Source organism: Rhodnius prolixus, unplaced genomic scaffold (assembly GCF_049639745.1).
Source record: "Rhodnius prolixus isolate KJV_2025 unplaced genomic scaffold, Rpr scaffold_13, whole genome shotgun sequence".
In the NCBI taxonomy this organism is placed as follows: Eukaryota; Metazoa; Arthropoda; class Insecta; order Hemiptera; family Reduviidae; genus Rhodnius; species Rhodnius prolixus.
This window is the reverse complement of record NW_027411583.1, coordinates 3,651,137-3,675,705: the sequence shown is the minus strand read 5'-3', so window position 1 is coordinate 3,675,705 and position 24,569 is coordinate 3,651,137. Positions and strand designations below refer to the sequence as shown.

At 36.0% G+C, this 24,569-nt stretch overlaps 1 long non-coding RNA gene across 2 annotated transcripts; it reads right to left on the bottom strand.

Annotated features, from left to right (window-relative positions):
* Nucleotides 1-5,145: 5,145 nt before the first annotated feature.
* On the bottom strand, nt 5,146-15,665 carry LOC141447962 (uncharacterized). 2 transcript variants are annotated; one of them, XR_012454719.1, is made up of 4 exons: nt 15,618-15,665; nt 14,437-14,617; nt 14,036-14,209; nt 5,146-7,886 (listed from the first exon to the last, which is right to left on the bottom strand). It is a non-coding gene; the product is annotated as an uncharacterized lncRNA (long non-coding RNA). The 2 variants fall into 2 exon arrangements; XR_012454718.1 differs by having other exon boundaries at nt 14,763-15,660.
* Between the last annotated feature and the right edge of the window lie 8,904 nt (nt 15,666-24,569).

Sequence of the window (24,569 nt, the reverse complement as noted above, 5' to 3'; positions counted from 1 at the left end):
CAACTACGGCAGCGGATTGGTCGACTGGATATTTTAAGTTACAATATAGCTGGATTGAAAAGGGTTTTATCTAATAGGAATTTCATTTCGTACGTTGTCAAATTTGATATTTTTATGATTTTCGAAACTCATATTGAAGAGAAGGATATAAATAAATTCACCAACTTGTTTCAGGGATTCGTATTGAAGTGGGTAACAGCATCTAGAAAAGCTGCAATGGGGAGAGCTTCTGGTGGTTCATTGTATGGTATAAAAGTTAACAGTGCAATTTCTCAGTGTGCTAGCTTTGTTAAATTGTCGGGCAGAGATGTGATTTGTGTAAACATATGTAGCGATTGTTTTTATATTGTTCCAGTGTATTTAAACCCTACTGCATGGGAATTAGATTTTAAAAAATTATCTGATATCCTTTATGGTAATAGTAATTTAAAATTTTGTTTGGTTGGAGACTTTAACAGCAGGACTGGGTGCCTGCAACGAATTTCAAAACATTGTTTAAACTCAAGGTCATTAGTGGAGAATTTTTATAGGAGATCTAAAGATAACGTTGTTAATAAAAATGGTAAAGCCTTACTGGAGTTATTAGAAGATTTTAGTCTAATTATTTTGAATGGACGTGTGAAAGGTGATTTGGAGGGGGATCTTACTTACATTAGCAACCACGGTTCGTCAGTCATTGATTACTGCTGCATTAGTGCAGATGTTATTCATTATATTTCTAATTTTCAAATCAAAACTCAAATTTTTTCAGATCACCTGCCTTTAGAGATAACTTGTGACATTAGCGTAAAAGAGCCCAAAAGTGTTCCTATTCCTATACCTAAACTAATATGGCGTCATGGGAAAAACTTAAAGGATGTATACCAATACAAATTAGATAAAATGCTAAATTCCATGATATTAATTACGGACAACACTGATTCTAAAATAAACTTTCTTATAAATCTTATTATGTTAGCTGCCAATTTTAACCCTAAGCCAAAGCAGAAATATGATTATTGTGAAAAATGGTTTGACAGAGAATGTTTTAACTCTCGGAAGTTATCGTTTCAGAGTCTAAGAAAGTATCGGAAGTCTAATCAGTTAAGCGATAAACTGGTCTATCTGAAGTATAATTATGACTTTAAAAAATTGTGTGAGTTAAAGAAAAGTCAGTTTAATTATAAGATATTAAATCAGATAAATAATAGCTATAATAGTAAAGAGTTTTGGCAGGCGGTGAGATCTCTTAAGGGTACGAATTACAAATCTCATAGTATATCATTGGATGAATGGACTAAGTATTTTCAAGATCTATATAACCCCTCTTTGAGTATGAGTAGAATGCAGTATGCTGCGCCTTTTATACAAAATACAAAATATGATGCGCCATTTACTATGTCAGAGTTGGAAGTGGTACTATCTAGGGCTCGATGTGGAAAAACGCCTGGCCTTGATGGTGTTCCATATGAACATTTTAAAAACGCACCTCACACTTTTCTAAAATTATTACTAGATGTATTTAATGAAATATTTGATTTTGGTAAAGTTCCATCTAGCTTTAGAAAATCAGTTGTTTTTCCTCTTTTAAAAAAAGGAAACTGTAATGAGGTTTCAAATTACAGAGGAATTTCTTTTAATAATGTTGTTGGCAAAGTATATGCTGGTCTAATTCTAGAAAGGCTAACAGAGTGGGCTAACAACGGTATTCTAAATGAGTTTCAAGCAGGATTCCGGAAAAATTACTCCACTATTGACAATATTTTCACATTGGTTAACCTAGTAAAGCTGAAGCTAAGTGCTAAGAGGCAGAAAGTCTACGCCTTTTTTGTTGATTTCGCTGCTGCCTTTGATTCTGTTGACCGATATGCTTTATTTTTTAAACTTAATAGTTTGGGTCTGTCCACAAAGATTATCCGAAGTGTTGAGGCACTTCTCTCAGATACGGTAGGCTGCGTTTGGGGTCCGGAGGGAAGAGGCTCTGAGTTCAATATGGAAATGGGAGTTAAACAGGGTTGTGTGCTTAGCCCCCTCCTTTTCTCTTTATTCATCAATGATATTGAGGAGTGTCTGGACGGGGGTGGTGTGCTTGTTGGCTCCAAAAGAGTAAAGTTGTTAGCATTTGCTGACGATATAGTGCTTCTTGCCTCCGAGCCCCAAACGCTGCAAAGAATGATTAACTCTCTTTGTAACTACACGCAGTTATGGAACTTGAAAATAAACATGAAGAAATCTAAGATTATTGTTTTTAGGAATGGAGGAAGGCCTGCAAAACGAGAGAAATGGTTCTGCCATAATGAAGTTGTAGAAACGGTAAATGAGTACAAGTACTTGGGCGTGACATTGACTTCTAGATTGTCATTTGTAAAGCATATTAAAAGTAATGTGTCTAAAGCTAAACAAGGGCTGAACACGTTATGGAGTCGACTTATAGAAAATAATAGTATAAAGTATTATTCGAAACTAAAATTATTTAACAGTGTAAGTCGCTCTATGGCTTGTTATGGGGCCCAGGTTTGGGGAGGAGACCAATATGAAGATCTAGAAAAGCTATACCGTTTCTTTATTAAAAAAGTGTTTAAAGTGCCATTATTTGTCCCATCTGCCTTTATTTATTGTGAAACTGGTTACCTACCAATTTATACTCACACCCTCAAATTACAATTAAAATACATTGTTAAAGTTTTTGCTATGAGTGACAACAGGTTACCAAAAGTAGTTGCGACCCAAATTGTTTCTAAGAAGCTTTTTTGGTTTCTAGAAATCATCAACCTTTTAAAAAAATGTCATATAAACTTTGAATGTAATACTAACAATATAACCTCATGGAACAATATTTTTAATAAATTAGTCAAATGTGTCCAACTACAATTTAAAGAGGAATTTATGCAGAAAGCTTTGGAACTCGATTCCTATAACATTTATAAAGAGCTTAATTTTAGCTTAGGTAACAAACATTACTTCAATTGTAGTTTATCATTGGAGCAAGTCAGGTGGATAATTAAGGCTCGAGCTGGTTTATTGTATTTAGGTAGTTCTCCGCCATACCACCATGATAATACCGAAGAAGTTTGTCTCTTATGTAATGACCTAATGCTTGATCGAATGTACCATATATTGGTAGTTTGTTCTAGACTGAGTGAGGTCAGACTAAAATATTTTAGGAATATTTCTATAACAAATGTGGAAATATTAGAAATATTAAATGGTTCTGATTGGCCTCGGTTAGCACAATATTGTAAAGCAATAAGTATATACGGTTCTAGTATTGGTTAAATTACATAATAGAAATAAATGTTAGATTTATAGGGTAATCCATTACTTTCTGAAAAAGGTTATTATTAATTATTCGCAAATGATTTTTTGAAAACTTTTATTTACCTAAATTTTTTTAACTCTCTGGTTTCTTTAATAATAATAATAATAAGAATTAATAATAAAAAGAAAAAAAAAGAAAAGAAAATTGTATTAACCACTCCGCCGACGGTCATTGACCATGGCAGATGTCTTTATAATTATTTTGTACACCCAGGAATGTATTTTATTTTTATTTTTATTTTAATAAATAAAGACTGTATAAATAATATATATTTGTAAGTAATGTATATTTTTTGTATATTTATTGTATATATTGTATTATATTACTATATATTTTGCTGCATCTATTTTCTGTAACTTGTATCTATCTTACTGTATATATCTTATGTATTCTATTTTATATTGTCTTACATTTTATTGTACCCATATTGTAAATAATGTATATTTCATTTTATATTGTATTATTAAAACTGTCCGGTAGGACAGTTGTATAAGGGTTGACCATCAAAAACTGCACGAAAAAGCGTAACGTTGAAAAACACCCAACTTTGACAATTTTTTTCTATTTTTCTATAAAAGATAAAATTCCCAAATTTTCTTTAAATCTTACTCCAAACCCTCCTTTATAACTGTAATTTTTTTGCAACCACCCAGATCTAATAGGTTTCGAGAAAAAAGTTGCCGAAAATGAGCAAAAACGGCTTTTTCAAAAAATGTTCTTGTTCTTGTTGTTGTTCTTCTTCTTGTTACCTTTTTTGTAAACAACGTAGCGCCTAAACGCGTGAACCGATTTTCATGAATGAGGTGTCATTCGATTCGGAATTTTATGTAGATGTGCCTTTTGGGGGGTCTCAACGCTGTACATCGAATGGGAGAGGAGTTAGCCCCCTTTATGTAAGGCCCCCTCCAAAATTATTATTACTAATAACTGTAAATCTTGGCCCGATTTTGATAGAATTTGGTAGGATGATAGAGTTAGGGCTCCCCTACGTAACAATAAAGCGACGATCTGCTCTTACACTTGTTAAGGGGAAGTATAGCAATCGTTTCAAATTATCGACACGAGAACCGATTTTCATGAATGAAGTGTCATTCGAATCGAAATTTTGTACAGATTTGCACTTTAAAAGTCTCGACGCTATGCCTCATAAGGAGGGAAGTTTGCCCCACCCAAATAAGGCCCTTTCTAAAACTATTACCAATATTTCTATAACGCTTAGTCCGATTTTGATAAAATTTAGCACGAAAAAGTGATTAAAGCTCCTCTACGTGGCTGTGAAGTGCCATCATGCTCTTACACCTACTAAGGGAAGTACTGCAATCGTTAAAATGATCAATGAGTGAACCGATTTACATCAATGAATTGTCGTTCGATTCAAAATCTTTGCCTTTTAGGGAGAAGTACTGTAATCGCAGTTTATTTTTCTTGCTCCTCTTAAAAGGAAGTACTGAAATCGCAGTTTAATTTTGCTATTTACGTACAAATACCTTCCTATTTTATTCAAAACGCTTTCTAAAAAAAATTGTTATTGAGGATGGTTTGGGGACCGCAACTATAATCATTCTTTAAAAAGATCTCTCCAGTGGTAGTTACGGTTCCGATTTAACACCTTATCAGGTTATAATGATAGAATAGCTTATTCCAAATTTTAAAAAATCTGTAAAGCAGACGTAACTTTGCAAATAGACAAAAAGGAAAATCTATCCAAAAGGTACAAAAATCTCCGTAACAAAAACTTACAGTTTTAAAAGTCAAGTATAAGGGTTGATTAAACGCCAACAGGTACACAAATCAGCAGTTCCCAACATTTCATTAATACTTCATTGATATAATTTAAGTAATTTTTCTGCATTAACTTTTCCTTCACATTTTTTAGAATTTATTAGATGTCACAGACCCTTATGCTGGCCAGTTCATTCATAATATTATTTTGTTACAATTATGATAAAATGTATATTATATCTTCGTAATTAAATAGGTACTTTATTTTAACTCTATTCCAAATTATTCTTCTGATTTATCTTTAATATGCCCTTTATTCTGAGTAGTCACATATACATGCATGTTAAAGTAGAAAAAGACTAAGTTAGAGTCGGCTACTGTTTAAATTTGAATCACAGAGGATTCAAAACAATATTTCAGTCTTGAATTCGTCTTACCGAAATATTCGTGAGCACAAATAACATACAGTTAATAACAAGTAGATTATTCAACAATATTTACTCATTTCTCAATTGTAATTTAATTTAGTCCCCCTAATTTTACTTATAGTAAAATACTGGAATAATTAGCTGTCCTAAAAATATGCATATCTTTATTTTCTTTATTTTATATTACATATATATAACATTGTGGGATGAATACCTAGATTGAGAATGTAATTGAAGAAAACTATATTATTTGCGATAAAGCCAGATAATTATTACCTATTATTATAAACGTTTGACTACAACATAAAATAACAATTACTTTAATCGAAGAATGAACTTAAACCAATGATTTTTATTTAAAAATAAAAACAAAATCATCGATGTAAGTTGGTGTAAGCATTTTTTAAAAAAGTTTATGAATTTTTAGCCTCATATTTTTTTTTATATTTTTTATAACGTTTTCTTTTTCACCTGTGATTAATAGTTTGATTATTATAGATAAATAGATATTACAGTCAATCTAAGTTAAATGGTGTGCTACTTGAGTAAATATTTTGTAGACGAAAATGGCCAGCATAAGGGTCTGTGACATCTAATAAATTCTAAAAAATGTGAAGGAAAAGTTAATGCAGTAAAATTACTTAAATTATATCAATGAAGTATTAATGAAATGTTGGGAACTGCTGATTTGTGTACCTTTTGGCGTTTAATCAACCCTTATACTTGACTTTTAAAACTGTAAGTTTTTGTTACGGAGTATTACTATATATTTTATTGTATCTATTTTCTGTAACTACTTGTATCTATTTTATTGTATATACCGTATGTATTTCATTTTATATTGTCTTACATTTTATTGTACCTATATTATAAATAATGTTTATTTAATTTTATATTGTATTATATTACTATATATTTTATTGTATCTATTTTCTGTAACTACTTATATCTATTTTATTGTATATATCGTGTGTATTTTATTTTATATTGTCTTACATTTTACTGTATCTATTTTCTGTAACTTGTATCTATCTTACTGTATATATCGTATGAATTCTATTTTATATTATCTTACATTTTATTGTACCTATATTATAAATAATGTATATTTCATTTGATATTGTATTATATTACTATACATTTTATTGTATCTATTTTCTGTAACTTGTATCTATCTTACTGTATATATCGTATGTATTCTATTTTATATTATCTTACATTTTATTGTACCTATATTATAAATAATGTATATTTCATTTGATATTGTATTATATTACTATACATTTTATTGTATCTATTTTCTGTAACTTGTATCTATCTTACTGTATATATCGTATGTATTCTATTTTATATTATCTTACATTTTATTGTACCTATATTATAAATAATGTATATTTCATTTGATATTGTATTATATTACTATATATTTTACTGTATCTATTTTCTGTAACTTGTATCTATCTTACTGTATATATCGTATGTATTCTATTTTATATTATCTTACATTTTATTGTACCTATATTATAAATAATGTATATTTCATTTGATATTGTATTATATTACTATACATTTTATTGTATCTATTTTCTGTAACTACTTGTATCTATCTTATTGTATATATCGTATGTATTTTTTTTTATATTATCTTACATTTTATTGTACCTATTTCAATGATTAGTGTTGTTCTCAGTTTCAAAACTTTGATCTACATTGAATGTCATCTAATGGATTAGATTAATCAGCCAGATGAGAGACTCAAATAAAAGTCTTAAAAATGCATACTTAGAGGAATTCTTTAGTTAACAGCTAATTTCACCGGGCATGCAATCATAAAGAGGGTGATGATCCTTCCTTTTTTCGCTGCCCAAGTTTTGTGAAGTTAAGGCGATCATATATTGAAATATTGTGCTTAACAAATGATACTATGACTAATACTTTAAGAGTAGACAATGAACGACCTATAAATTGTCTATTCTATTACTGTCCAAAGATTTCTTATGCTGAGAAAATATTTCTTAGAAGAATGTTCGCTTAACTATTGTAGTTACAGTTAATTAAGACAAAAATCAAAAATTGTATGTTTCTTGTATTACTTTAACTCTGTGTACCCCAAATTTCAATGGGTATTGTTTTTGTAAATAAATAAATAAATAAATATTCTTCTGGGTTCAGTGCTTGATGGTTCCAGTAGAACTCCTAAAAAAACATGTGTTCAGATTTTCATTTCTACTCACAAACCCATTCTTAATAAGATATTAATATCCAAGTTGATACATCTAAACAATCAGTTTTCTGCAAGAATTAGTTACTATTACTTTAGGCATTAATATTATGAAAGTAGTTTGGCCTAAAAAGGAAAAGGCTTTAAAACAATCAATTATTTTTCTTTCAGTCTCTGGTCCATAGGTGTCATTCATCAGGATCTTTTGAATGTGTATCTGTTGGCAGAAGATGTAATGGTTAACATAAAAAGATTACAGAATCACCTACACAAGAAAACAGGTGAAAGGAAAGATCAGAAAAAAAAACTAATTAAAAAAAGATTATTTGAAGTCCTTTTTTTAATTTTTTTGAACATTGTATTTAAAATCCAAAAAAAGCATTATAAAACTTAGGACAGCTGGAATTAAGAGTAGAGGTTCAGAAAAGAAAAACGAAATTTAACAGCACCACTAGTTTTACTGGATAAATCCACTTCTTGCATAAAAATATAAAACATTTCTTAAAATTTATTAAACTGCACTTTTATTTATTTATTTTTTAAAGATCTATATTGATAAACGAGAGGTAAAAAACATAGAAAAAAGTGGAAAAAGTCTCTAATTACAGTGGCAGGAAACTTTTTCTACTTTTATATTTAATACTAAGGGTAATGCTGGGTTGTACATGTTGGATGGATCTTTGTTGATAAACAAGAAATAAAAACAACTGAAAATAGCAGAAATAGACAACTAATTTCTAAAAAAATTGCCTTTTCTACTTTTGAGAATTAATATTAAGGGCAATGCTGGATTGTAATTGTTAATCTATTATTCGATCGATCTATTTTGAAAAACAAGAAGTAAATACCATTCATAAAAGTGGAGAAAGTCGCTTATTTCTGTGTACAGTTGCTGTTTCGGCTTTTGATAGTTAATATTGAGGGCAACGCTGGGTTGTACTTGTTGGGTCGATCTATTTTGAAAAAGAAGAAGTAAAAACAATGGAAATAAGAGGAAATTTTCCCTAATTTCAGTGATAGGAAGCTTCTTCTGCTTTTAATAGTTAATATTAAGAGCATTGGTGTCACAGCGTTAGCTGATTTAAATATTTAAATGTATTGTTTAAATGATTTAATAAATGGCTTTCATTTCATTTCATTTCATTAAGAGCATTGCTGGATGGTACATGTTGGGTCGATCTATTTTGAATTACAAGAAGTAAAAACCATGGAAAAAAGTGGCAAAAGTCTCTAATTACAGTGGCAGGAACCTTTTTCTGCTTTTGATATTTAATATTAAGGGCAAACCTGGATTGTACTTGTTGGGTCGATCTATTTTGAATTACAAGAAGTAAAAACCATGTATAAAAGTGGAAATACTCCGTAATTTCTTTCTAAAGTTGCTTTTTCAGCTTTTGATAGTTAATATTAAGAGCAATGCTGGGTTGTACTTGTTGGGTCGATCTATTTTGAATTACTAGAAGTAAAAACCATGTATAAAAGTGGAAATACTCCGTAATTTCTTTCTAAAGTTGCTTTTTCAGCTTTTGATAGTTAATATTAAGAGCAATGCTGGGTTGTACTTGTTGGGTCGATCTATTTTGAATTACTAGAAGTAAAAACCATGTATAAAAGTGGAAATACTCCGTAATTTCTTTCTAAAGTTGCTTTTTCAGCTTTTGATAGTTAATATTAAGAGCAATGCTGGGTTGTACTTGTTGGGTCGATCTATTTTGAATTACTAGAAGTAAAAACCATGTATAAAAGTGGAAATACTCCGTAATTTCTTTCTAAAGTTGCTTTTTCAGCTTTTGATAGTTAATATTAAGAGCAATGCTGGGTTGTACTTGTTGGGTCGATCTATTTTGAATTACTAGAAGTAAAAACCATGTATAAAAGTGGAAATACTCCGTAATTTCTTTCTAAAGTTGCTTTTTCAGCTTTTGATAGTTAATATTAAGAGCAATGCTGGGTTGTACTTGTTGGGTCGATCTATTTTGAATTACTAGAAGTAAAAACCATGTATAAAAGTGGAAATACTCCGTAATTTCTTTCTAAAGTTGCTTTTTCAGCTTTTGATAGTTAATATTAAGAGCAATGCTGGGTTGTACTTGTTGGGTCGATCTATTTTGAATTACTAGAAGTAAAAACCATGTATAAAAGTGGAAATACTCCGTAATTTCTTTCTAAAGTTGCTTTTTCAGCTTTTGATAGTTAATATTAAGAGCAATGCTGGGTTGTACTTGTTGGGTCGATCTATTTTGAATTACTAGAAGTAAAAACCATGTATAAAAGTGGAAATACTCCGTAATTTCTTTCTAAAGTTGCTTTTTCAGCTTTTGATAGTTAATATTAAGAGCAATGCTGGGTTGTACTTGTTGGGTCGATCTATTTTGAATTACTAGAAGTAAAAACCATGTATAAAAGTGGAAATACTCCGTAATTTCTTTCTAAAGTTGCTTTTTCAGCTTTTGATAGTTAATATTAAGAGCAATGCTGGGTTGTACTTGTTGGGTCGATCTATTTTGAATTACTAGAAGTAAAAACCATGTATAAAAGTGGAAATACTCCGTAATTTCTTTCTAAAGTTGCTTTTTCAGCTTTTGATAGTTAATATTAAGAGCAATGCTGGGTTGTACTTGTTGGGTCGATCTATTTTGAATTACTAGAAGTAAAAACCATGTATAAAAGTGGAAATACTCCGTAATTTCTTTCTAAAGTTGCTTTTTCAGCTTTTGATAGTTAATATTAAGAGCAATGCTGGGTTGTACTTGTTGGGTCGATCTATTTTGAATTACTAGAAGTAAAAACCATGTATAAAAGTGGAAATACTCCGTAATTTCTTTCTAAAGTTGCTTTTTCAGCTTTTGATAGTTAATATTAAGAGCAATGCTGGGTTGTACTTGTTGGGTCGATCTATTTTGAATTACTAGAAGTAAAAACCATGTATAAAAGTGGAAATACTCCGTAATTTCTTTCTAAAGTTGCTTTTTCAGCTTTTGATAGTTAATATTAAGAGCAATGCTGGGTTGTACTTGTTGGGTCGATCTATTTTGAATTACTAGAAGTAAAAACCATGTATAAAAGTGGAAATACTCCGTAATTTCTTTCTAAAGTTGCTTTTTCAGCTTTTGATAGTTAATATTAAGAGCAATGCTGGGTTGTACTTGTTGGGTCGATCTATTTTGAATTACTAGAAGTAAAAACCATGTATAAAAGTGGAAATACTCCGTAATTTCTTTCTAAAGTTGCTTTTTCAGCTTTTGATAGTTAATATTAAGAGCAATGCTGGGTTGTACTTGTTGGGTCGATCTATTTATTTTGAAAAAGTAAAAGGAATAACCATGGAAAAAAGTGGAAAAAGTCTCCTAATTTCAGTGGTAAGAAGCTTTTTCTGCTTTTAACACTTAATATTAAGAGCAATGCAAAGTTGTACTTTTTGTGTCGATCTATTTTCAAAAACAAGAAGTAAAAAGCACAGAAAAAAGTGGATGTAGTCACCTAATTTCTGTGTAAAGTGGCCTTTTCTACTTTAGATAATAAATATTTAGGGCAATGCTGGAAATAGTCCCTAATTACTGTGTGAAGTTACCATTTCTACAATTGATAATGAATATATAGGGCAACGCTTGGTTGTACTTCTTGGGTCGATCTATTTTGATAAGCAAAAAGGAAAAACCATCGAAAAAAGTGGAAATAGACCCTAATTTCTGTGTAAAGTTGCGGTTTCTGCTTTTAATAGGTAATATTAAGGGCTAGGCTGGGTTGTAGTAGTTTAGTCGTTTTATTTTGAAAAAGAAGAAACAAAAATCTTGGCAATAAGCGGAAATAGTCCCTAATTTCCGTGGTAGGATCTTTTTTCTGCTTTTGAGAGTTATTATTAAGGGCAATGCGAGGTTGTACATGTTGGATGGATCTATTTTAAAAAAGTGAAAGGAAAAACCATGGAAAAAAAGTGAAAATAGTCCCTAATTTCTGTGTAAAGTTGCTGCTCCTGCTTTTGATAGGTAATATTAAGGGCTAGGCTGGGTTGTAGCAGTTTAGTCGATCTATTTTGAAAAAAAAGAAACAAAAATCTTGGCAATATGACTCATGATTTCCAAACATTTAACCATGCTAACGCCTCTCATGACTTCCAAACTTTTAACCATACCAATGACTCTCATGACATACATATATACGACCTTGCACACACATTCTGACTTTGCTGGTGAGACCTATTTAGTGCTGCTTACACACACTTTTAACCATGGTGGAGACTAGGAAAGAAAAAAAGTGGACCAATACATAAATAGGTTACATGTGACCCGATGAAAAATAATTTAAATGGTAAGTATAACGTAGATTACCAGCATAGTTAAATGTAAGTCAAAGGTAATTCTATTTAGGTCTAGAGAGTTATTATCATGGTTAATTGTGATTGAAGGCAATCCTATATAAGTCTTGTGAGTCATCATCATGGTAAAAGATGAGTGTAAGTTAGTTTCCACATAGGTCTAGAGAGTCACCAGCATGGTTAAATGTGAGTGTAAGGTAGTACAATGTAGGCCTATAGAGTCGCCAGTATGGTTAAATGTGAATGCAAGGTGGTCTTATATAAGTCATTAGAGTCGCCAGCATGGTTAAATGTGTGTGCAAGGCGTCCTATATAAGTTATGAGAGTCACCAGCATTGTTAAATGTAAGTCAAAGTAAATTCTATTTAGGTCTAGAGAGTCATTATCATGGTTAATTGTGATTGAAGTCAATCCTATATAAGTCTTGTTAGTCATCATCATGGTAAAAGATGAGTGAGGGTAGGTTAGTTTCCACATAGGTCTAGAGAGTAACCAGCATGCTTAAATGTGAGTGTGAGGTAGTTCAATGCAGGTCTAGAGAGTCGCCAGTATGGTTAAATGTGAATGCAAGGTGGTCCTATAGAAGTCATGAGAGTCACCAACATGGTTAAATGTGAATGCAAGGTGGTCCTATAGAAGTCATGAGAGTCACCAACATGGTTAAATGTGAATGCAAGGTGGTCCTATAGAAGTCATGAGAGTCACCAACATGGTTAAATGGGAGTGCAAGGCGTCCTATATAAGTCATGAGAGTCACCAAGTTAATTCTTAACGTTCTAAAAGGAGGCTTCTATTTAAATAGTTTTTAGTACCCAACTCAAAATGCAACGCTCCATTAATGATTGTAGAACTCGTAAATTATTAAGATCCAAAATAAATTATTTCTTGAACAGATTTTCTCGGTTTTAGCGTACTTCAATAAATACATTTCACCATTCATGTCTTTTATTGATAGCATGTTACCTATATTTAAATTATTAATTTCTTTAAACCATGATAGTTTATTTTCAATAATAGTTATTGCCAACCTTTTAGCAAACTGGTCGTCTGGTAACTCACGAACATTACAGATATAATCATGATGTAATCTGAGGGTATAGAAGAACAAGGGCATTAAATGAATTTCCAGATGTAGAAAAAGATGTAGAAGTTGTAAAGAAAAACGCATTTACCCACATTAATTTTCGATATACTGAGAAGACACAATCTAAAGATTTTGGAGCTGTTTGTCATTTGAAAACGATAGGGAAATATTACTTGATATGCGATCTTGAATAACTGGCTGTCAATTTTAAATGAATGAATTAATGTAATTAAATCTGAGCTAATACACCCATAATCGATAAAGGATGAACTAATCATATTTATATTGGTCTATTCACCATCCAGTCTTCCATTTAATACGTACTATTATATCAAAGTCACTTAGTAATTCAAACAATTTAAACCCATTGCTATTACCTATTTTATCTTTAGAACATCTATTAGAATTTCCCTAACAATATAATGCTACCATACTATATGTGGACAAAATATGTTTTTCCTTCAATTCAACAATTAAAATCTCCCAACATCAAAAAGCTAGGCATCCCAAAGGATGCCAAGGTATTCATACATAAAATAAGTAAGCTAATCAACTACAATTAATGTAGATTGGAATTAAATATAACATTTTATCACTGATATGTAATTCTATCACATTACAATTACTTAGTAAAATAAAATAAAATTTACTTTGAAAATTTACAAGATTTGCTTCTTTTTTTTTTAACCGTTCACACAGCCTCCAGTATTGGTTCTTCTTTGCGTAGATATAGTTCGTGTTAGGTACTCAATTTTTATAGCGTTCCTCACTTATTACGAATATTACATATAAATCCAGTCAAATAAAAACAATTTATTCTTATGAAATGGAAGAGATAGCTTAATTTAACTCCCAAGGTAGAAAAACCATAACAATTTAGGCACAATTCTAGCTCATTTTCTGATTATTTTAAACAAAAAGTTAGGTAACGTTTTATAAATAAGTAATAAGCCAAAGAACAACTAACCTGGAAAGCACAGAATGTTTTGTGCCGCTAGTAACTCCATAAGTTGTTCCAATGAGCAAATAAAGATACGGCCTTTACTACGTATTAAACTGATTTACATGTCCTCAAGATATATCCACAGACTTACAGTACTCTATATAAATATTTTATACCAAGAGTTAACTGCTACAAAACCTGAAAAAAAATCTAACGAATTAACTTAGTTCAGAAATAGTAAAAGAACATTTTTCTTCTTATAATACCTTGGAGCGATCGTAAATAACATAAAAACACTCACAGAAATGGACAAGCTAATGCTAATATAACATATTGGATATTCCCTTAAGTAAGCATAAATGAAGTGTTGCAAGTTTTAAGGCCTACGTTTTGCATACAACATCTAAAGGAACTTAAAATCGTACCATTAGTCCAAGGAGGATGATATCGTGGCATGTTGAAAGAATTGAGGAAGGTACCCTTCCCAAAAACTTCACAAGAGTTGACCCTTTGATGCTCCTCTGAGAGGTAGGTATTTGGGCAATGTCCATGAAGGCCACCCTTCCAAGGGCTATCAGAAAATGAGAAAAGAGAGACCGTTGTAACCTAGATAGACAGATTACATCAAATAGTTTTAAAATTTGGTTTAGGTAATTGAAAATAAAATGAAGACACCTTAAGAAATTGCAAATAAAGTATTCTATTAAAGTGCATGATTAAAAATTGAAAGACGAATAGTGAATTTAATTACCTTAATGGAAGTGTGCTACATGCAAATATTGTAGTCACTCTAATGTCTTATTTACTGGATACTAGCAGCAAGCATGAGAACAATACTCGCCTACATTGTTTTTAGTGTGCCCCATATTTCAGTAAATTCAGCGAACAATAATACCATTTTGTAAGACTTATTGATAATTTTCTTTTAATAAAACTAACAAAATTCGAATATCAAATTCCGTTTATATATATTTTTTTGTTATAAGTTCTACAGAAATGTTTCATTATAATCAAAACTAATTAACTAGTTAAAAAACGAACATTCTTCTACAAAAGAAAATAGTACATCAGTAAGACTCTAAAACAAATAAATGTAATAACTAAGACTATTTTGCACCAATCACGAACTTCCTTTCATGAAAGAGTAGATGTAGACTCCAAACTTCTGTCTGCATTTACAGAAACATTGGAAAATTATAGCAGGTTGGATAGAAAGATGTGGAGATAAAAACAACTATTAAGGCCGGGGATAGATGATTCAATTAGGGTACACCCAAAAAAGGGTGTTTTGGAGAGACCATAACCAGTATTACGGCGGGGTGGATGATAAAAATGGAATTGACCTTATTTTTATATACAATAAAAAAATTTAGGAAAATTTGGAATCTTATAGCTAATTAGGGCAGAGAAAAAAGATTTTAAAGAGATAACTACTCCTAATAAGACCGGGATAGATAATATACTGGGTCGGACCTAATTTGACCACTAAAAAAAAAAAAAAAATGAACAATGCACTTCGTATACAATCAGAACATAGGTAGGCACTAAAATAATTTAAAACTAGACACGATTACGATTACAAAATAAAGTAAAACATGAAACTTACTGCTCAATGTCACGGTAGAAGCAACCTTGTGCTACCTTCTCTTCCCCGACTCAGTGTTGCAACTCGGTTACTAGCTTATTGTTATTTTAACTCAGAGATGAGCACTGATTAAAAAAACAATTTAATCATAAATTTAATAAATTAAGACTTAAAAAAGATTTAAAGATTTAAGATTTAAAAAAAAAAAAAAAAATTTATTCAGAATTTAATCGTCGAAATTAATTGTAAATTTTGATAATTTGACAGATTAGATTATGGGAGGTGGGACCTATGCCTCACGGCACCGCAGCCAAAGGAGGCTTTTTGTGCCATCCCCTTTTGATCTAGTAGATAAAACCTCCCCTTCTAAAGAGGTGGATGACTTTCCCTACTAGTTATTTTTGCGCTACTATCTTCTTTTGTCTGAAAGATCAAAAGGTTTCATAGCGCAATCACTCGATTGCAACGCCGTGAGGGGCCGTTTCCTCCTCATTCTGACACAATCTGCACTACGGCTCTGAACTAATAAGCCCTGTACTATGATGACTATGTCCTATGTTTACTGTGTAAATGTATTGGGGGGGAGGGGGGGTTACAGTATATGTTGCTCATGTTCATGTTGTTAGTCTGGGATACCCGCAGGGACGCCAAGTACCCTGAAGAAGTGGCTAATCCCCCTACGGGTTTATTTGATAGTTTGTGATCTAAAATTCAAATTCAATCGTTAACCAAATTGATTTAAACACTCACTAAATGACTTTTCAAAATGGTTTGTACCACGTTTTGGCGAGGTCACCTTTCTGAGTATCTCCTTCAAAAACGTTTCGATTAATTATTTTAGACTTGGACTTCACAAGCATACGATTCACTAAACCAAGATAGGTCCATCCTCACACACATTTAACAGTGTAGGTGACTCACCAGACATATGTAGGACCATCTTATACTCTCATTTTACGAGAGTTAAATAAGGTTTTCTAAACGTCCATTTAGATATTTAAATGATTTCCTACCTCTAAGTATTTGCTTATTAAATTTCTAACCAAACTTCCGAGAAGATAGAAAATCAATACACCGAAAGTGCAGTTATAAAGAAAGGCTTTCTCTATAATTTACTATGAATTCGCCAAACGGATTATTTGGAACTGATTTAATGGCGTACTTAAGCTTAAATGTCAGTTTGACTTGGATTTTTTTTTTTTTTTTTTTCTCTATTAATATATTGGTTCAGGGAGAATGTGTCGCATTCTATCAACATTATTATTCATTTGATCAATTTTTTATTTTTAATATGCAATTCTAAATCATAATTCTAGAAAATTCAATTATACTCGTAAATTATGGTAAGAAAAAAGTAACGTGAGTGTTCATACGAGATTCTTTTCATGAGAAAGTAAAATGAAACTGACAAATATTGGCGAAAACTATTCGAAAACGATCTTAACTCAATAAAAGGGGCCAAGGGGGGGAGTCTTCGGGCTTCCATTCCGCCAGGGTGAATAGTTAAGGCTTCACCTTCTATTCACCAAGACCGTCCGAGCGTAGCATTAAGTTATACTACATCCTGCAAGAGGTGGCCCTGCTGGATAACTAAACTCGGCGGATCTAGACATGGATGTCGATAAAAATCCCGGGTGGCTTAGGGTGGAAGTCACTCGTCACCAGGGTGGTGTCCCCGGGGGCAGCTCTGGAAAACACCCCCCCCAATCCAAGGTGTGAGACTCCGTGCTGAGGGATGGATGGCACAGGGGTTTTTGTGCCAAGAACGGATCCTCCGGGGTACCAGGCGACCCCCCGGTAGTAGGTAGCCTTACCCGACCAAGCGGGGCTCTGGCCGGGCGGACTTTTTAATTCCCTAGCTACTCGTGGGACCAAAATGGACAAGGAAACAAAAAACAAAAATACGGGCGGGGAAAACAACAACAGCAACAACAGATACAACAGGCACAACAACAGTCACAACAACAGCAGTCACAACAACAACATCAACAACAACAGACACGACGACAAAACAGACGGAAACAACAGTCTGTAATAGGCCAGGGGGGTGGAGGTAAAAAACCCACGACCTCTAATGCCGATCCCAACACAATAACAGCCAAAGGCCGTAAAAATGTGGCCATGGCAGGTATAAGCGGGGAAATAAAACCCTGCAAAGGCCAAGGGAAGGGGATGGGTAATCCTCCAACCAAAATGGCCGGTATGGTTAAACCTAAGACACCTGAGGCCCTAGGGGCGGGAGGTGGACAACGATCTAGTTTTAGGGCAGACTCCCTAGAGGCGATAGAGAACATGTCGGATGCAGAAGTGCATGCGGCACGTATCTCGGGTAGCTCAAAGAAGAGGGTCATGGCCCTTACTAGAGAGGGCCGGGATTACGTGCAAGCCAAGAGGCAGGTAATCCGGGATAATTTTAATCGCTGAGCCCAGCAAACCTCTAAGGCAGCTAAAAGACCCAGGTCAGAGGGGGAATCTCCACAACAATGGCAGCCGGCAAAGAAGGCTAAGGCTAGGGCTGGAGAGAAATCCTACAGCGAGGCCCTCTCCTTTGTCAAAGTTGCCATTGTGCAGGAGGGGTACCCTGAAGCTCAGCTGGCTCCGGAAAGGCTCACCGCCATCCAGCAGGCCGTGCTGAAAGAATACGATCAAATCCCAAAAGGGAGCATGCAGGTTAGATTAGCCAAATGCATGTATAGGCCAGGGTTTGTCTTGGCCACCTGTGCTGATCAATTCAGTGCAGAGTGGCTTAGGGACATTGTCCCAAAGCTTAGACCCTGGGAGGGAGCCAAGCTGCTGCCGCTGCTAGGGGATGATATTCCAAGGCCTGAAACCGCAGTAGTATTTATCCCCGATGAGCAGGGTAGCAGGATAGAGGCCGATATAGTGCTGAAGCGGTTGGAGGTAGGTAATCAAAAGTTATGTACCGACAACTGGAAAGTATGGGGTTGTAAGCCCGCGGAGGGTGGTCAGGTGTGGACCTTCTCCATGGATAGGGCCTCATTAGACGAATTGAGAAGGCTGAATATGTCTCCTTTCTTCGGTTGGGGACAGGTGAAGTTTAGGGCGAAGTCCTCAAAATATCAGGGCCCGGAAGAGGCCAAGACATCAACAGAAGAGGAGGGGTTGATGTTGAAGGCCACAGACCCTGAAAAAGAATCTACACCGGGGGGGCAGAGTGGGTTGGAGGGGGAAATGGAGGCCCTCCGTGCCGCTCTGTCCGAATTACCTGCGGACGTGGGATATCCCAAAGGAGAAGGGGTAGAGGTGATGGAGATTTCCGTGGGCGAACTCCCGTGTGGAAGTGAATCCTTGCCTCAGAGGCCTAGCGGCCTGGGGCAAGAGTCAGGATCCGCCGAGACACGGGGGGGAGTCGCGGGAACACAGGACGTCGCCCTGCCCCCCCGGACGCTTAACATGGTGCTGAAAGTGGTGCAGGCAAACCTTCACCACGCCAAGGCTGCTTCGGCCGTGGTGTGTAGGAGGTTTGACAGCGAGGGGCTAGATTTAGCCCTACTGCAGGAGCCATGGTACAGAGGGATTGCAGCTAATACTGGGGTGTGACGCCAACGCACACAATACTGCATGGGGGAGCACCGACGACAACGCCAGAGGTAAGTTACTTTTAGAATTCATTTCTGGTGAGGGGCTGCATGTGTCTAATATAGGATCAGTCCCGACTTTCGTGACTGCAACTAGGAGGGAGGTGTTGGACTTAACTCTTGCCACGCGTTGCATGTCAAATACCGTAGTTAATTGGCATGTATCGAATGAGCCGTCTTGTTCCGATCATAGGCATATCAGATTCGATATATGCGTCCCGCCCCTGGTTATCAAGAGGCTGCGAAGCCCTAGAGAAACCCACTGGGCGGGATTTACCCAATCGCTCACAGAGTCCCTAACAAGCTTTAAGGTTGATGTTAGAAGGACGGAGAGCATCGAACAGGCAGTGGACCACATCAATGAGGCGGTATTGGAGGCCTATCAGGAAAATTGCCCGGAAAAGATCAGACCTCAAAGGTCGAAAACAGTCTGGTGGAATAGTCACCTCGAAAAGAGGAGAAAAGAGGTGAGAAGGCTGTTCAATAAGGCCAAATATAACCAGGACTGGGATTTGTATAAACAAGCTCTGACGCAGTACAACAAGGAGATTAGGAAGGCCAAGCGAAGCGCCTGGCGGTCATTCTGTGAGGACATTAAAGAAGCCCCAGAATGCGCCAGAATACATAGAGTCTTGGCGAAAGAAGGTACTGCGGGCAGAATAGGTTTCATGGCTAAGGATGATGGAACCTATACTAAGTCGATGGAGGAAACCCTGGAATTACTCTTGAGTACTCATTTTCCGGGGTCCACTCGACTATCAGCCTCGGGTTATGAGGAGGTCTGCTCGGAGGTACCGAAAAGACCTTCAAGGGCGGATTGGAAGATTGCGACGCACATCGTTCAGCCAAACAAGCTGCGGTGGGCGATCGCGCGGTTCCAGCCCTTTAAATCCCCGGGGCCGGATGGAATTTATCCAGCCTTTTTACAAAAGGCAGGGGAGGTGCTAATGCCCTTCCTGTGTAGAATTCTCAGAGGCTGTTTGGCTTGGAGGTTCATTCCTGAAGTATGGCAAAGGGTGAAGGTCGTTTTTCTTCCTAAAGTTGGGAGATTAGGGGACCAAATACCGCAGTCATTCAGGCCGATTAGTCTGTCGTCCTTCCTGCTTAAAACATTGGAAAGGCTTTTAGACAGACATATTCGGGACGAAATCCTAAGAATTCAACCCCTTAGTGATCGTCAATATGCCTATCAGGCAGGCAAGTCGGTGGATCTTGCTTTGGATGATGTTAATAGGCTACTTCAAAAGTCCCAAGAGGACAAAGAAATCGCAATGGCCGCATTTTTAGACATACAAGGGGCCTTCAATAATGTCTCGGCTATGTCGCTGATAGATGCCCTGTCAAGGAGAGGCTTGGCGCCAACTATCTGTCAGTGGATTAAGTCTAATTTATTAGGCCGCATTGTTATGGCCACATTAGACGATTGTTCGGTGGAGGTCAGGGTGGCGCGGGGTTGCCCGCAGGGGGGGTTTGTCACCCCTTCTGTGGACGATTCTGGTCGATGACCTTTTAGTGAAAATGACGGCGGAGAGTTTCTACTGCCTAGGTTTTGCAGATGACCTGGCAGTGGTTGTTAAGGGACGATTCGCTTCTACGGTTTCGGAGCGCATGCAGAGAGCGCTTAATATCGTGGATAGGTGGAGCAGAAAGGAGGGTCTCTCCATCAATCCGCAGAAGACTAAGGTTGTCCCTTTCACAAGAAGGAAGAATCTGGGTGGACTGGAGCAACCAATTTTGGGGGGAGTTACGATCCCCTTGTCCATGGAGGCCAAGTATCTGGGAGTTATCTTCGATAAAAGGCTTACATGGAATTCACATTTTAATATGATTTCCCGCAAGGCTAAGGTTTCCTTAGGTTGCTGTAAAAGGCTGTGTGGGAAAAGTTGGGGACTAAGCCCTAGAATGACACTCTGGATCTATAAAAGTGTAGTTAGACCCATGGTGTCACACGGGGCGGTGGCGTGGTGGGCGAAAACCTTGCAGGTGGGTGGGGTTCGGGCACTAAGTGGTATTCAAAGGCTGGCTTGCCTGAGTGTCACTGGTGCCATGAGGACTTCCCCTACTGCGGCCTTGGAGGTTTTATTAAATTTACCCCCATTGCACATATATATTCAAGGCGTTGTAAGGGCCGTTGTCACTAGGCTTATGAAAGGACAAGCTCCTATTACCGTTAGGCACGGAGGAGCGTATCAAGAGTTATACGAGGAGCTGGAGGCGGACCCTATTTTGGGCCTGCCTTCAGATTTTATGACTCCCAAATATAACTTCGACAAGCCTTTCAAAGTCTGTATTGGAGACCGGGAGGCTTGGAGACGTGGACCCCCAGTTATGGGAGACTCGATGTGGTACACGGATGGCTCCAAGATGGGAGAGGGTGTAGGAGCAGGAGTGTACGGGGTGAAGCCGAAATGTAGCTTTTCGGTTAGCCTAGGAAAGCTAGCTACAGTTTTTCAAGCTGAGCTAGCTGCAATTAGGTTCTGCACTACCGAGATTAAAGGGCGAGGAATTATTAATTCCAAGGGCGTAATTTTCTCGGATAGTCAGGCTGCTTTACGTGCAATTAGTTCCTACCAGGTCAACTCAAGGCTGGTCTGGGACTGTCTGGGTGCCCTGAAGGAAATTAGTGACCAAAATAAGGTCTTTCTGGTTTGGGTACCTGGTCATTCAGGATATAAAGGAAACGAAGTGGCAGACTTATTGGCCCGGGAAGGCTCTGCGGGACACTTCGTTGGCCCGGAGCCCTGTTTTGGGGTTTCGAAGTGTGTCAAGACTGCGGCCATTTTGTGGGTGCAGAGTAGGTCTCAGGAGTGGTGGCTCGCCACCACTGGACAGAGACAGGCGAAGGAGTTCATCAGAGGATATTCGCCGAGGCTGACTGCAGAAGTAATCTGTCAAGGCCGGGGGGCTATAAGGATAATTGTAGGCTTATTAACTGGCCACTGCAGACTCAGGAAACACATGCATCGCATGGGCCTGGCAGATGACAGCCTTTGTAGGTTCTGCCAGGAAGAAGAGGAAACTGCACTGCACGTGTTGTGTCAGTGTGAGGGGCTTGTATGGCTAAGGATGTTACTTCTCGGGGAGGAAAAACCAAGGCCTGAGAGCTTTACCCAGGAGTCACTCTCCAGAATTAAGAGTCTAATTAAACGGACGGGTCTGGAGGGTGAGCTCGAAAGTCGGGGAGCCACAATAGATCCAAAGGGGTCGCAGTGGCGTAGGCCTTGAGGCCGCCCTAATTTGATCTTATCTAACTCAATAAAAAATTTCTTGAAAATTGAGAATGTTTCTTTTTCGGATAATTTGTTAGCATTTATTCTCAACAGCTACGTAAGATTAATATTACTTCTATATTAAGCAAAAAAAGATCATAAAATATGAGAAAATAATAAAAGATCTAGGAAGATATTGAAAATAATAAAAGATCTAGGGTGCGTTCCACTAAGCGACCACAACGACCACGCTCACGACCGCGATTTTGCCCGTTCCACTTGCTTGCGAGCGTTGCGGTCGAAAACCCAAGTGGAATGGTCTGTGGGCGTTTTAACCGTTCATGTAAACATTACATATGGCGGCCTCGAAAATAAGTTAGAAGCTTGAAGAGGTTATTTTTAATTTTAACCCCGTTTATAAGCAGTTATAATAAACTTTATTAATTATTGGTAAAGTTGACTTATATTAAAAGAATATACATAATTCAATTTTTTATATTACATTTTAGTGGAGTATTTATAAAATTTACGTTTAAATAAAATTAAAATGTCTTTTGTGGCAACAGTTGGATATTTATTAATAATGCTTTAGAAAGTTCTTTATCTAGTTCCGATGAAGAGTGGAATGCAATTTTACAAAATCGCAATGATAAAAAGCGAAAACTTAGGCCACGTATTATTAGCTATCAGTGTAATTGATCTTTATTCAGATAAGAATTTAAAAGTTATTTCAGGTAAATGATTTTGTGTTATTCAGTGATTTAGTATGTAAAGGGATAAGTAATTATTTATTTATTTATTTTTTGTAGACTTTCGAGAAACACATCCTATTATTTACATGAAATAATACTTTCATTTACATGAGATAATTTTTTCGGTAGCCATATTTTGTTTAAAAATTGCGCCATATTTCTGAACGCCCACTTCGACCCAGCTTTATAGAGGGGGCGTTGTGGGCTTCGCGAGAGCGAAAATAGTGACGTCATTAGTGACGTTTTCGCCACGACCACAACGACCGCGGTCGCCAAGTGGAACGCCTGAAGGTATGTTTTGGTCGTTGTGGTCGCTTAGTGGAACGCACCCATATTGAAAGGTATTGAAGCACCATTGTTAAGCACGCTTTGTTCAGCCCTAACTCGCTATGATTGGACGGGGCGTGACTACACTAGAGGTGGGGTGATGACGTTAGAGGAAGGCGTGACCCGCCCACCGTCTGCAACCGTACTGCAATGTGATTGGCCACTACTTCGAACGTGACAGTTGCAATGAAATAATTAATTTAAATTATTTTTTCCAACATTTCTCCCATAGGTATTTGAAGAACTTTCGATTTAAACAAGAAAAAAAAATCTCTTTAAAAATACGATAAATAATATTTCTTTTGGGATAATAATTCATATTTTACCCAATTATCGTTAACAGAAACAAAAAAGTTGAGAATTTGTATTGTTTAATCGTGAAATAGATTAAAGAGAAATAGGCTTATGAGCCGCCATTAAATAGGCTGTAAGCTTCTTTTACACTCCATCCGGTGGAGAACTCTAGCGGCAATTTCTGTAAACATAAATGCAGTTTCTACATACATATTTACCCATGTTGACGACTCGCTAGACTTATATAGGACCACGTTACTCTCATATTTAACCAGGTTGGAGACACTTATAGACCACCTTACTCTCGTATTTAACCATGTTAGTGTCTCTCAAGACTTATATAGGACCACCTTACACTCGTATTTAACCATGTTGATGACTCACAACACTTATATAGGTCCACCTTGCATTCACATTTAATCATGTTGGAGGCTCACTAGGACCACCTTACACATATAATGATGCTGGTGATCTATATAGGACTATGTCAGTTCGACTTATACTTTTTCTTAAATAACAGTTTAGTTCTGGGGAAATGTGTCGCATTCTATCAACATAGTTTAATCAACAGCCAACCCCAACCGAGCATACAGACGAGTCATACTTATTCTATGGGTCTTCGGTCAGAATTGAAGTTCTATAAAAATCACTGAATGTAAATTGGGAAGGGAGGTCCAGATCATTAACTGAACTCCGCCGTCCTAATAGCCCGACGAATATCGCCACTTGTTAAGGAAGCCAAGCGATAAAAGTCAACTAGGTTGGAGCAACCCGCATATTGTAACAGATCCA